Source organism: Octopus sinensis, unplaced genomic scaffold (assembly GCF_006345805.1).
Source record: "Octopus sinensis unplaced genomic scaffold, ASM634580v1 Contig02042, whole genome shotgun sequence".
NCBI classification, from domain to species: domain Eukaryota; kingdom Metazoa; phylum Mollusca; class Cephalopoda; order Octopoda; family Octopodidae; genus Octopus; species Octopus sinensis.
This window is the reverse complement of record NW_021825323.1, coordinates 895,918-910,325: the sequence shown is the minus strand read 5'-3', so window position 1 is coordinate 910,325 and position 14,408 is coordinate 895,918. Positions and strand designations below refer to the sequence as shown.

General features: G+C 33.6%; 1 pseudogene; it reads left to right on the top strand.

Annotated features, from left to right (window-relative positions):
* The first annotated feature begins 12,032 nt into the window (after window positions 1-12,032).
* On the top strand, window positions 12,033-13,992 carry LOC115227184 (annotated as a pseudogene).
* The last annotated feature ends 416 nt before the right edge of the window (window positions 13,993-14,408 follow it).

Here is a 14,408-nt window from a genome sequence, read left to right as displayed (position 1 = left end):
GTAATTAGGTGAATATGTTCACCAGATTCTTGCAAAAAATATTTCTTCAACGTTGAATTGATCACTCCAATAGGCATATTAAACCACTGAGCCAAATTTTCTTGAGTAACAGCAGGATTATTCCTAAAATCAATAACTTCCAGTTTTTGTTGAATTTGATAAGTTTTTCTTTTTTTCTTCATATTGTTCACCCTTGCACACATGGTTTACTACAAAGAAATAGCGAGGAAAAATTATTTTAAAATTTTATCAAAAATTTTAATTTTCGTTATTTAAATATTCGTTAAATATATTTAAATATTCACTAATACAAAGAAAAAAAAATTTTATTTTTGAATTTATCTAAGGAAAAACGTAAAAAAATATTTTACTTTCGTAAAATAAATATTTTCGTTAAATTTTTTTTCGTTAAATGGATAGTCTACTGTAATTGGTATGTCAATTAGAAAATTCTTAATAATAAACGATTAAATTGTATCGAGTTTAATCCAAGACAAGCCAATTTAAAGAATTAGTTTTCTTTTTAAAAACGACTTAGCAGAGCGGATCTTTTTCCTTAAAATTAATCTTTGATCAAGTAAAATAAAATGACCAAGTTCAGTGGGCGTCTGAAATATTTCGAACTGCTTATATCAAGTTTAAAAGCAAACATCGTAGAAAATGGCCAATAATTATCTCAACCTTTAGCAGCAAGTTTCATATGTCCAATTTCGTGAAAACTATCATTCTCTTGAATATCATTTCTTGATAATTTTGCTTGGCTATGAAATAATAAGACTAATCTGCTCAAAAGTATTACAAATAATCTAATAGAACCAAAGACATAAAAAAAAGTCACGAATCAATCTCAATTTCAAATGGAAGTGCTCTAAGTTTTTCAGATTTAGATTTGTACTCCTAAAAAATAAGCTTTGTTAAACCACCTTTCTCACTTGCCCTGGCAATTTTCTCCACTCACTCACCATATCCTTCAGGAGAGCCTAAAAACATTACAATCCAATCAAACCGACCTCAGAAACTGTCGTTAAATTAGTTTTTTCGTGTACAAACAGCAAGAACGAGGTCGCTCTGAGTACTTTGGGCAAAACAATGTTAAGTAAATCTCGATCAATTAATTTTTGTTTGTCCATTTCATTTTCTGGGAGAAACTCCGCCGGAACTGTCAAGAATTATGAAGGGAAAAAACCAAGGTTATATTGTCCACGTTTCATTGCCTTCTGAGCCCATAAATTAAAAGCTTCGGAATATTTTTCTATCAAAAGTTGCATTTCTCCACTAAGATACAACAAAAATTGATATTTTTGTACTTCAGGAGTTGTCCAGACACGACGACGGAGACTCATTGATGTTTTGGCCATTAATTGCTTAAAATTGTATTCTTTTTTATCTAATTCTGCTTTTCTGTATGATTCGATGAAATGGAGATTCAGCTTTTTGGGGGGAACTGGCATCCCGAACTTGACTGCCTGCATTTCTTGGAATTAAGATCTTTTAATTACTATAAAATTCAGAAATGGCAGTCTTAGCGGACTGGTTTCGTTTGATTGGGATATTTTTTGTCTGGTTATAGGCAGAATTTGCAATATATATCAGAAATATTAAAAAAATCTTACATTTTTACGATATTGAGGCATCTTTTCCCATTCCTGTGCACAATAGTCAAGATATTCCTCATTAGCTAAGTATTTCTAAAAACAAGCCCACTTTCAAATCGTAGGCTGTCTTGTTTTCTTTTGTGAATCACAAAGCTTTTGTAGCCTTCATTTATGATGTATTGAGAATTCAAGCTTATACGGCGAGCTAATGTTCTAAAATAAAAATACAAATTTTAACAAATTAATGAGTAATGATCGAAGCATCACAATGAAGAAATAATATATTATAATTTTATATTTCAAATTAATGTGTATGTTTTAAAAAGATTAATTAATATGGACGAATTATGTGGAGAAAAGGTCAGCTAATTTTACCAAAATTTTTAGTTTGTACTTGCGCCTTTCAGATACATTGAAAAAATCCCCGGAAAAAATTTTCGAAAATCGTTTGCACAAGTAGAACTAAAAATCTCAATTTTAAGGCATTCAACACCTGGCTAAAAATACCGGTAGACAAACTTTGCGCAATCACTGAAATCTGCGGTCTTCTTCACAACGCCAGTCTTTTGTATTTCCTATTTTGGCATTTTTTGTAGAATTGACGATATTGAAGACTCCGCAAAACTTCGCCGAGGTGTCAAAGGTTGTTTGTTGATTTTTGTTATTCTAGCCTCACATATTATTTACGGGATTCCAATGACACTAAATTCCGCGAATTATGTATATTTTTTGGCATTTTCGCGAATTCTTGCTTTGGGAAAACCTGAGGCCTCTCACATCTTTTGTGGTTTATAGACATCTCAATATTTTTTAGATCATATGATGCGACTTCACGAAGGTCAAGGAATGGAAATTTATTTCAGGGATTCTTTCATTTGCCCTACAATCGCACAATATTATCAAATAGCAAAATATAGTAAAACATGTCATTAAAATTTTAGAAACTGGAGGACTTTTTAGTCTTGTGGTGAGTTTGTGTCAGCTGTTTAGCCTTTGTGATACAAGGTAGAGGTTTGACTGTGATGATTGTAGAGATTATTCAGAGTTTTGTGATGTTTTTGGTGTCTATTTCCAAATTAGGGACGATTTTGCCGATCTTTATTCTTCAAATGTTTTCATAATTTTTATTTTGGCAGTATTTTCGAATGAAAGGACTAGCTAGTGATTTGACTGAAGGAAAGTTTTCGTATGTCATTACCCACGCTATTCTTGAAGAAGGGCCAGAAGGAGATGTCATGAATATCCTTTAAAATTGTCAAATTTTAAATTTTAGTTTATTTTTCTTAACTTAAACGAACCCTTAAACGCCGGGTGGACAACGATGAAGAGAAATTGGAATGTCTTGCTAAAATTGATGAACTTGGCAGCTACGAGCACACTAGAAGGACGCTTATTGACTTGGAATGCCAGTTAAGATTTTTGGGTTTATCATTTTTTTAGATTGCGACAAATAATTGAGAATTTTGGAGGAAATGACGGTCTCCTTTCCATTCTAGACGTTCTTTCGGAAGTTTACCAACCATCACCATCTCATACGAACGGCAATTGATTAACAATATGTCTAGAATTTGTTATATAATAGTACTTTAATCAATCTACTCTTCTAAATTAGCGATCAAAATTACATAGAACTTTCAAAAAGTTATATTTTGTCAATACTGCCTGTCAAAGTGATGTAATTTAACAAATATGATCATAGTTGTCATAGTATTTTACATTTTGTCCATAATTTTCAGACATATTTTTGTTCTAAAAATTACTACAAATGCATATCTATACAAAATATAACTAAATGCGTAAACTCAAAACTCTCTGATTTTATAAATTTATTTTGTTTAATTACCGATAATCAGTTTGGACAAAAAAGTAATGCCAAGGTGCAAAATAACAAGCCCTCATTAATCAGTTTATCAATAAGGAGTATCAAAACAATTTCTACTCACTATGAATCGATGTCAAAAAGCCATTTCGACCGTAACTTTTTATTCCATGTGGTCAAGTTCTTAGGAATTTCTTTGTGAATAACCACTTTTTAAAAAGTATTGTTAAGAGATGGACTGTGAGCCTCCCAATTGATCAAAAAAATGATTGTGAGATCCTACAAAGTGATTTATTATCCATACAATTGTTCTTTATTGTCACGGATCCTCTCACTGGAATATTTATTCAAAATTCCCCAAATTGTTAATTAATTAAGATCACAACTGGAGCTTAAACAAAAAGTTATGGAGTCAATTCTATTAAAAATTAATGAAAGTGTTCTGCTTTGGAAACGTAGTATAAGTCTTAGTTCTTGATCTTCATCGGATAGTGTATTTTAAGGTTTGACCTGAGTTGTTTCCTGTGAAAAGCAATGAGATTTTCAACACATTTCTGATTCATTCCCCCGCGTTCCTGAGTTTTACAGTAAGATAGGCAGGATGAAAGCACTTTACAGACGTACTTTTATGTATCCTTGTAAAAATATTATATTGGGTTTATTGATATCGCGCCTCTAAAATTCGAATGCATCGACAAAATTTGCCAAATCCTAACGGACAATTAGATACATTTTCGACAATCAGACAAAGAAAAACTATATTTATCAAAAGATAAACTGAGGCGGGGTTTCGAGTCTATAAAAATTAATTCTGAAAGAATACTTCAAAAGTTTCTTGAAGATTTTGAGCACAAAGCCAATCACTGTTTGAGAAGGCCCGAAATTCTAAAAGTCATACAAAAAACGCATACGGCCACAATTGTGGTTTTGTTTTCGAAACTATAATATTGGCACTGCAAAGGAATTGAAACCTAAGGAACTGAAAGAAATTTAACTGGTAGATCTCCTAGAGAAAATTTAGAAAAAATATTTGCACTTAATTTTATATAAGTCGTCGAATCAACTCGTCGAATCAGCAGGGTGGCTAATAAACTGAAACAACTTTTCACTAAATGAAGGGATGTTATACCGCAGCCTGTTTTTTGGTATGGTAAAAATAGCTATAACCACTGTGATTCTACAAAAAAAAGAGTTGAGCACCTCGCTACGAGATGTGAAAAAATACTCAACAGCTCCTACTTCAGAAGACATAATGGAGTCATGAAGTGTTTACATCTTCATTTGTAAAAAAATTTCACTCGGGAAAACCAAGAGGCTCAAGGCCTATTCAGTTCAATATGGCATGGCTAATGAGTTTGCCAAAATAAGGATAGATACAACAATCAGAACCGATACTGCTGGGGAAACAACAGACCCGATCTTTTGTCTACGGCAAGATCGATTACTCTAATCGAGGTCGAAATAAAGTTCTAATGTCGCTTGAAATAAGTTCAAGAGAAGAAAATGTAGAAATACGGCTTGTTAGCAAGCGAACTGGGAATTATTCACAAAGCAAAAGTTAAAATGATCCCTGTCGTACGGCATTTTTTCTAAGTACTACAAAAACCACTCAGACTGCGTTGGAATACAAAAAGGAACAAAGGTATATATCCAGTCGGTCGTGCTTCGGAAGATGAATTTTAAAAATTAAGGTTTATTTTCCGTTTTTAGAACCGAAGTGATACATAGTCTTTAATGATCATTAAATTTGTAACACGTGCTTTTTCCACCAAAAAAGATGGTAGGTTCATTTCAATCCAATTCCCACACCCAATAAAATTATTTAAATACAAAATTTACCGCATATAATAAAAGACTTGGATCAAATTTAAACATTCCGATTTTACAGTAAAATGTATTATTCTAAACAAATTAGAATAAAAATTTCTACAAAACGGTTCCACTCATTTTAAGATTTTCATTTTTGTACCAAGATGATAAAATTAATGACAATACAAAATATTTGTAAAAAATAGGACAGAAATTATTAAATTTATACCACGACTGATTAAGACCACTATAGTTAACTTTGAAGGCGTTTATTCCAATCAGAAAATAAAATATTAAAATACTCGATGAATTAATCGATTTATTGTTAACTTTTTAAAGTTAATCGATCCAATTAATCGATCCATACTTTTAGCTTTTAAAGCCTTCGCAATCTCAAATTTGCCTTTAACAGAAATTCTCTTCTATCACAAAATAAAATTCAAAATTTAGAGCCAAATATTAAATGCTTCACCTGATCAGACCCATTTGACAGAATGAAGCAACTTTTAGCTTTCGATTTGACGGAATTATCAGAGGCACAAGATATTGCATTATAAAATTTAATTATTGCAGGCGAAAAAATGTTTAAAACAGAAAATGGAGATGCGACAAAGAAAATTTAAATGTTGGAACGACTGTGCTTTTAAAGTCTCAACGTCAAATTAATTTATAAACAGGACAACGATGCTAATGTTCGGCAGTATCCACTGTACGATGGACTTGATGTTAATAAGTATATTGTTTATTTTTTTTTATTTATTTAAAGACCAAACACGGGCAAGCCAGTTAATTATTATAATCCCCGTGATTCCCGATTCAAGCGAGGGAGATCCTACTGAAAGGTTCGATCCTGCCCACATGAACGGCCTGAGACGACGATGTCCCAGGGTCAGAGTTCTAAGAGTCCTTTTTTCGGTAGGCATTAAGTGCCTCCTGAGCGTTGCCATATCCGATTGGAAGTTCCAACTGACATGGTGGACCCCATAACGCCACGCTAAGACCGGAAGGAAGGTAAGAGATCCCCATTTCCAACTGTGTCGTGCCAGCAGTACTCGTTGCCTCACGGGCAGGGGAACGATAACGAGAATTGACCCCTGGATGAAAACGAGCTTCCTTCGGAATCGAACTCACGACTGTCCAGATTCATTATTCATAGCTTAGTCTTCAGCCAAAGGGGCCAAGTATATTGTTGTCGAGTGAACAAATGCTGGGAGTGGTAACATGGAATTCATATTTTTCGATTGACTAAAATTAGTCAATTTTTTAAAATCTAGAATAAAAAATAAGTTTTTATTAAAAATTAGCGATAAATTTTATCTAAAGAATTTATTAGGATAACCTAAAACGAAATAAAAATATTCAAACGTATACATTAGCTGATAAATTGGGTCTGGTTAGTTTTGTTCATAGAAATTATTTATAAAAGACGCTAAAAATTAATTATCATAATTTTAATTTAGAATGAATTCTGTAGCATATCTCTATGCCTTACAGTGGCAGCCTGGTTATGCTGAAGTTTACTTAATATGTTATAATCAATAAGAATAAAGATTACATAAAATCGGAATCATCAACGTGGACTATTCACGGCCTCTGGTTCTTTAAAAATCTCAGTACTGAAGGGACATGTCCATTTTCTATTGTTAAATTAAATGTACTGTTTCAATAAATCAATTTTTAGCCAATAAAAAAAGAACTAGAGAAATATTTTTCTAGCGACCTAAAAAATCATTCGAATGAAATGTTTTGGTAATTATTAAGTTAAATTAAACTCAGGGAACATGAATGGAATAAACATGGACGGCATTTTAAAGGAATTCTTGATGGAGAACTGAAATATTTCAGTAAAGTGTTGGAATTGCGCAAGGAAATTAATTTAGACGAGTTAAGTTATCGTCTAATATATTCTAGAAAACTTTCTGATTTCGGAATTATTCCGTCAAAAGAAGAAAGTTATTCGGTTTGATTGCAATCCTTAAGATTTAGCGTATCCGTTTTGAAGAAGCAATTTTTAAGTCGTATGGGGTTACTGTGAAGGTTTTTACCAACCATCAGAATGTCATTAACCAAGTTTATTTTTATTATGACAGTGATTTTAAACTCGTGAATTATCCATGTGATGAGATCTACTATCCTCCATTTAACCCCTGAAGTTAAAATCCATATCTGTCACTAATTTTGGGACTGGTTTTTATTAAAATTCAGTTTTTCTTTGAATTAAATCAATAAAAATTCAAATTATGATGACCTAGCTGACAATAAAATTATTTGATTGACCTATTTACATTGACATTTAAAATAGAAATAGTTCATGATTAGGACTAAGAGAAAATTATAAGTGTCTCATTTTTAGGATTATTTTAAAAACAAGAGAGACTAAAATAAATCTTTAGCACTTAGCGATCTTTTCAATCTCCACAAGTTTGCGTTCCATTAAATGAAATTTATCATAACCCAAGAAAATATCATTTTGACTTAAAAAAACTTTTTAATTTATTTTATAGAAGATATACATAAACAAGTGCTTGGTTCTTGTACCTTTGATTGAGCAAATCAATTTGTGTAAAAACAATGGAAATATGAGCTCATATGAGCTACTATTTAAAAGGAAAGAGGACTTTCGCTCTTTTCAGATCGATTTGGACCAGAATCATCCTTTAGGAATGCGTGGCCATTCGATTGAGATGGCTACTCTTATCAAGTCCGAACTCATAATATGAAAAATTTTATATTTGGTTCGAGACTGTGATCTCGAAAAGCTTTTGTCGAGAGTAATCTCCAAGGGGTTTTTATTAGAAAGATTCTATAAAAATGGGGAGCCTCTAACTCTCGAGAAACTCATCGTAACCGACAAAGTCGAAGCACAGTCTCTGATAACTCTGGGATTGAAAATTGGTTTCACTCCACTGAGATTTGAATCATTTAAACGACCTTAAGTGCGATGTTTTCGCTGTAAAAATTTCGGTCATATTGCATCTTTCTACAAGGAGTCTCTGCGCCGCTTTCTATTTGGGGGTATTTTCTATATTAATTGTGGCCTGTCGACGCACAGAGCCAATTGGGGAAGTTGCCCAGTCGCTAAACAGTCACTGGAGAGAAGAATCGGAGTAATGCGACAATCAAAAATTACTTCGGGAACCTCTGTGACACCATCTGACAGCTAGAGCACGATTTTTAATTGGAAAGTTAAAGTTGAAAACTCTTTGAAGGATTCTAAGGACATCTCTAATAAACAATTTCCCAAAAGGAATGCACCTAATATAAAAGTTTCGAATGAAAAACTTTTGGAGGAAAAATTCCGAAAGAAATCGTTAAGAAACGGACTGTTCTCTGATGCTGGTGTACAGACGGACGCTGAGTCTCTCGAAACAGTGGATTGCGATGACTGTCGAATTTGGCATTCAAAAAGATCCGATCTGTGTTCCACAGAAAGTAAGCAATTTAAAACGGGCCCCTTAACAACCAGAAGGAAGCCAAAGTGAAATTCTGGACTTGATAGAGGGGCAAGCCTTCGAAATGTCTGAAAAGCCAACTATTGATACGTTTCCTTTAGCCAAGGTGGCGGCACTTTCACGGGAGGTTAGTCGCCGACAACGGAAGGATTCTCCTATCCTCAGAGAAGTCTGACATCTTGGTCATTAATGAGACTTAGCTGAAAGAATGAAAATGGAATTTAAAGACTACATTTCTATTAATATACCATGGAAAACAAACTCAGTGGCGGGAACAGGAACCTCAGTCTATTACAGAGCGACCTGAAGATGAGGAACATCAGACTTGTGGAGGTGACTCTCTGTGAACTTATTGTGCTTGAATTGCACACGACTACTGGTTGGCTGACCATTGATGGAATGTACTCAGTCTCTAAGGCGTTATTCAATTGTCATTGAGACGTTCTTTGAAGAAAATTCCTTGGCAATCCTAGCCGGAGATCTTGAAATGTGAGCTATGGATGTGAAACAACGAACATGGATGGAGCTGCCCTTTAATACTTAGCCAGTAGTCTGGGCTTTTCTGTCTTTACTTCGAAAGAACTTAATCATTATGCCGACAGAGGTCGGGATGATCGTTTGGGTCTCTTTCTATGCTCGGTGTCAATTAGTCCCTTATGTTATATAACGAGATTTGAGGCGGACTTTGGCTCTGACTATATTCCCCAAACAATGCAAATACGGATATGTTATTGAGGACTTATTCATTGGTTACAACCTCGTAAATACAGTCTAACCTCTTTTTGGGTTTCCCCAGATAGAGGGGTTTTCTAATATTAACGAAAAAAACTAACGTTTTGTTAATTTAAAACCAAAAGATGTTTATTCTTAATTTCATTTAACAATTTTAGTCTTTACTTGTCGGGAAATGATCCGTTATTTTCGCTCCGAATTTGTACTTTTGAATTAATCGATCCATTGTCAACTTCTTAAAATTATAAAATTCATTTAATATCTCTGGAGCATGCTGAAAAATGTTATCTTCCATTGCATTAATTGAAAAAATTAGTTCCTTGATAGATTGACATTTTATAACTCCGTCATATAATGCGTTGTCATTTTCTATACCAGAGATTTCTACTGATATAACTTCCTTGACAGTTTCTTCGATTTTTTCACATCATGTGTACGTTGCTCATTAATTTTATTCCAACAATTTGTAATCGTTTCTTTAGTAACATTCATCCAAGCATCTTCAATTGCTAGCAAAACATTTCTCATATTTATATTTGATAGGCCTAAAAGATTTATTTATATACAGTGAATACCATTTAATATTAATTCTTTGCATTCAAAAAAACATATGAATTTAACCAGTTCATGTGAGTAACATGTTTTGAATGAGCGAATTATTCCCATGTCAAGCGGTTGAAGCAGCGAAGTAGTATTTTTAGGCAAATATAAAAAATTTATATTGGAATAATCATCTGCTTTATGACATCCTGCATTATCCAAAATTAATAAAATATGTCTGTTATTCTCCTTCATTTGTTCATTTATCACATACATAACCATGCATTAAAAATATAACTTGTCATCCAAGCATTTTTTGAAGACATATATAATACATTATGCTGTTCAATATTAAAATTTTTCAAACAACGAGGAGACTTGTATTTTCCGATTACCAAAGGTTTCATTTTCTCACCAATTGAATTTGTACATAAAAGAACGGTAACTCTTTCTTTATTTTTTTGACACCACTACAAGTGTCCGTTAACTCTACGAAGGATCTACAGTCGGATTTTTTGACAAATAATCCAGACTCATCGCAGTTGAAGATATCCTTGCTGGAATATGCTTCCATGTGATTATCATAAGTTTTAAAGAAGCTTTTCAGCATGGATGTGTCGCATGACTTTTTTCACCAGAAATTGTTTTAAAAAAAGTTGATGCCGTTTCTTAAAACGATCAAGCCATCCATTGAAAGCTTTAAATTCTGATAAATTAAAAATTTGAGCTGCTTTCTTGGCAGTAGATTGTAATAATGGTTCGGAAACTACTAAATTATCATTTCTTAATCTATAGAAATTTATGCATACTTAATTATTATTTTTGAAATGAAGTAAAAACGACCTTGTCGAGAAATGAATGTTTATCACTATTATCGGGTTCTCTCTGAAGCCCTCAGAACCTTCACATCCATCAAAATTACATATTTCTCGTTTGATTCTAGAAATAGTCCATTTGCTTGTCTTGAATTTGTTTAAAACTTGTCTTTCAGACATATTTTTCGTTTTTAAAGCCTTTGCAATCTCTAATTTGTCTTTGACAGAAATTCTCTTCGGCATAACAACAGAAACACGTTATTATTAGTTATTATAAAATAAAATTCAAAAATTATAACTAAAAAATATATATAATATTAAATGCCCCATAACGGGGTTTATCTTATAAAGAATAAACAGAAAAACTCCTAATAGAAATTCAAATTGCCCCAAAACCCGAGGGTGCCCCACGTCCGGGGTCGCCCCAATAAGGAATTGCACTGTATATTTAAACTTTAAGAATATGTTCAAAGTAAATAAATCAAATTAATAAAGAAAAAAAAGAATCAAGAAATAAAATCAACGAGACAAATTATTTCTTATTAGCATTAGAATTGGGTCCCACCCTTCTCATGGTAGAAATCTTGACGCACTTAACTCGTTTATTGTACTGTTCTCTCCTGTGACAACGACCAGTTTTTTTGCGTCTCTTCTCTGTCTTCGGAATCTAAAACCTTAAGAAACATTTCCGTCCACCTTAGGAGTTCGATTCCGCACTTTCCCAACGTGCATGAGTGATCCGTGCTGACGACCTCCGGGGCATTTTAGGAGGAGGTTAACCGATTTGTTAGTAATATCCACGAGTTTGTCATTATCAAGATACACATGACTGTTAGAGAACAACACCTGATCAGACCCATTGAGCTTATAATGGGAAGAAAGGTATTTCTAAAATTATTGTATAATTTTAAATCAGACCTTTAGATCATGAATAGTACCTTGTTGATCTAAATTAACCACAAATGATTTTTCAACTCCTTTTACAATTATCTGCATACACAAACAACAAAATTAAAATAAGCACGTTAATAATTAATTAAAAAAATATTTTTTATTTATTTAAAAAAATTAAATTTTTTATGAAAATCGTAACTAAATATCCAAAAAAATCTAATCTAATCAAAATGTGATTTTTGTGAAGGAAAGTTAGATCGTCTGCTTTTGGTAATGTTTTCTTTAACGTTCTTATCTTTGTTTTTTTATTTTTATTAATATTATAACATATTCTATCACAATTACCAAAATAATAATTTAAATATTATTTTCTACTATGGGTGTCCCCTCGTTGTTCAAATGGCTGACTATTAATTATCCGGGTATAGTAGTTTACGGAATTGAAAAAAATGTATTTTTAATAATTAAAATTCAAAGGACTCAGACGCAGACTTGTCTAAACCCAACCCAAATAATATTGAGTTCGACAACCTCTACCTTGACATGAATGCTATAATTCACCCATGTAGTCACCCAGAAGACAAGTATTCCGAAGACTAACCTGATAGAAAACCCCCTTCCAACATAGTAGAAATGATGCTAGCCATCTTTGAATACGTAGACAGAATATTCAGTATGGTCAGACCTTCTAAGCTTATATACATGGCTGTGGACGGAGTGGTATGTCTTTTCTTATATTCTTAGGCTCCGCGAGCAAAAATGAACCAACAGAGATCTCGACGGTTCCGTTCTGCCAAGGAATTAAAGTCAGTTAAAAAATCTTTATTTCAGCATCAAAGCTGAAAGCATTTCAGAAATCAAAGCCAAATTGCTAGAACAAGGATTCGATCTCAATGATATTCCAAAACAACTTGAATTTGATAGCAATTGCATCACTCCGGTCATTTCTTATGTTTATTTAAAGGGGACTGAATTTATGGATATCCTGTCTTGTGCTTTAAGAGCCTATGTTTATTCCCGGTGTAATCAGGTCCCAGCCTGGCAGCGGATTCGAGTCATTTTATCCACATCGTCAGTTCCAGGAGAGGGGGAACATAAAATTATGGACTATATCCGCAAACAGAGGGGTATCTTTGGTGTTTGCTATTTACAGGACAACCACAACACGATCCGAACACAAAACACTGCATATTTGGAGCAGACGGTATTTTGCTGATTTTATTATTTTTAGCCGATCTCATTATGCTTGGTATGTCCCTTTTATGACTCATTGTGGGCTTGGCTACTCACGAGCCACATTTCACTATCCTTCGGGAAGAGTTTATTCCAAATAAGCCAAAGCCGTGTGATATTTGTGGGCAGTTTGGTTTGATTTGGTTAATTTATTAAAGGACATGTGACTGAGGAATGTCGTGGGACTGCGGCGTCTGATGTCGATCCAGGACTATCTCTGTACGCCAATATTGTGCGTTTCATTTTTATTCCTCTCAACATTCTTCGAGAATATTTGTCAAATCAATTAAGACTTGTCAACCCTCCCTTTAAATATGACTTTGAAGTATATTCATTACTTATTTTTAGAGAGTGCTTGATGATTGGGTTTTTATTTGCTTTTTTGTTGGCAATGATTTCCTCCCACATTTGCCTTCTCTTGATATCCGGTTGGTGTTAATTATTTATTTTGATTCAAATAACTAGAAATATTATGTTTATACATTGTGTAATGAACTATTAGTTCAATTAAAATATAATTAATTTTTAGAGAAGAGGCGATTCCTCGACTTGTTGAAATATACAAAAATGTGGTCTATAAAATAAAGGTATTAAATTAAACTTAACGGTAGGGATATCTAACAAAAAGTGGTTACGTCAATCTAGAAGGAGTACAAAAAATGCTTACAGGTCTTTATTTGTTCATTAGTTTAGCGCTTGGACATGCCGAAGACGAAATTTTTAAGAACAGGCGTAACAAAGATGTATCATTTGTTAACATCAGTTTAAAGCTGTTTTATCGCCGGAAGCAAGAAAATCTTTCTGCTGCGATGAACAGAGACTGGAGACACAAGTCGGGTGATTCGTCTGTGGAAGAAGAACCACATAAACGTCGTTCTGAGGTTTGTATGAAATTGCTGAGAGTAGAACACAATCCAAACTCCGTCTGCCAAAATACCCTCAGCCGGTGAAGTATCGGCCGAGAATGACAATGTTCGTCTCTGGGAGGATGGTTGGAAGCCTCGATACTACCAAACCAAGTTTAATGTCGAAGGAGATAGTGACTTCCGTCATAAAGTTGCGGATGAGTATGCGATTGGGTTATGTTGGGTAATGTTATATTACTACCAGGTTGTATGTATGTCAATATCATTTATAGGGCTGTCCTTCTTGGTCATGGTACTATCCTTATCACTACTCCCCATTTGCGTCTGATTTTAAGAGTCTTGGGAAATTGAAAGTCAATTTTGATGCACATAGTCAACCGGTGAGTTTTCTGCCTAATTTTCTAAAGTATCGACCATTAGAACAACTCATGGCTGTTTTACCTCCAAGAAGTGGTTCGTTGATACCTCAATCATTGTCCTCGTTGATGACAGACGAGGTGAGTTGTGGAATAATGTGGATTCTTAGGATTCGCCCATTTTGGATTTCTATCCTTCAGATTTTGAAGTTGATTTGAACGGAAAGAGATTTGCGTGGCAAGGAGTCGCACTACTTCCTTTCATAGACGAGAATAGACTTCTCCAGACTGTAAAGA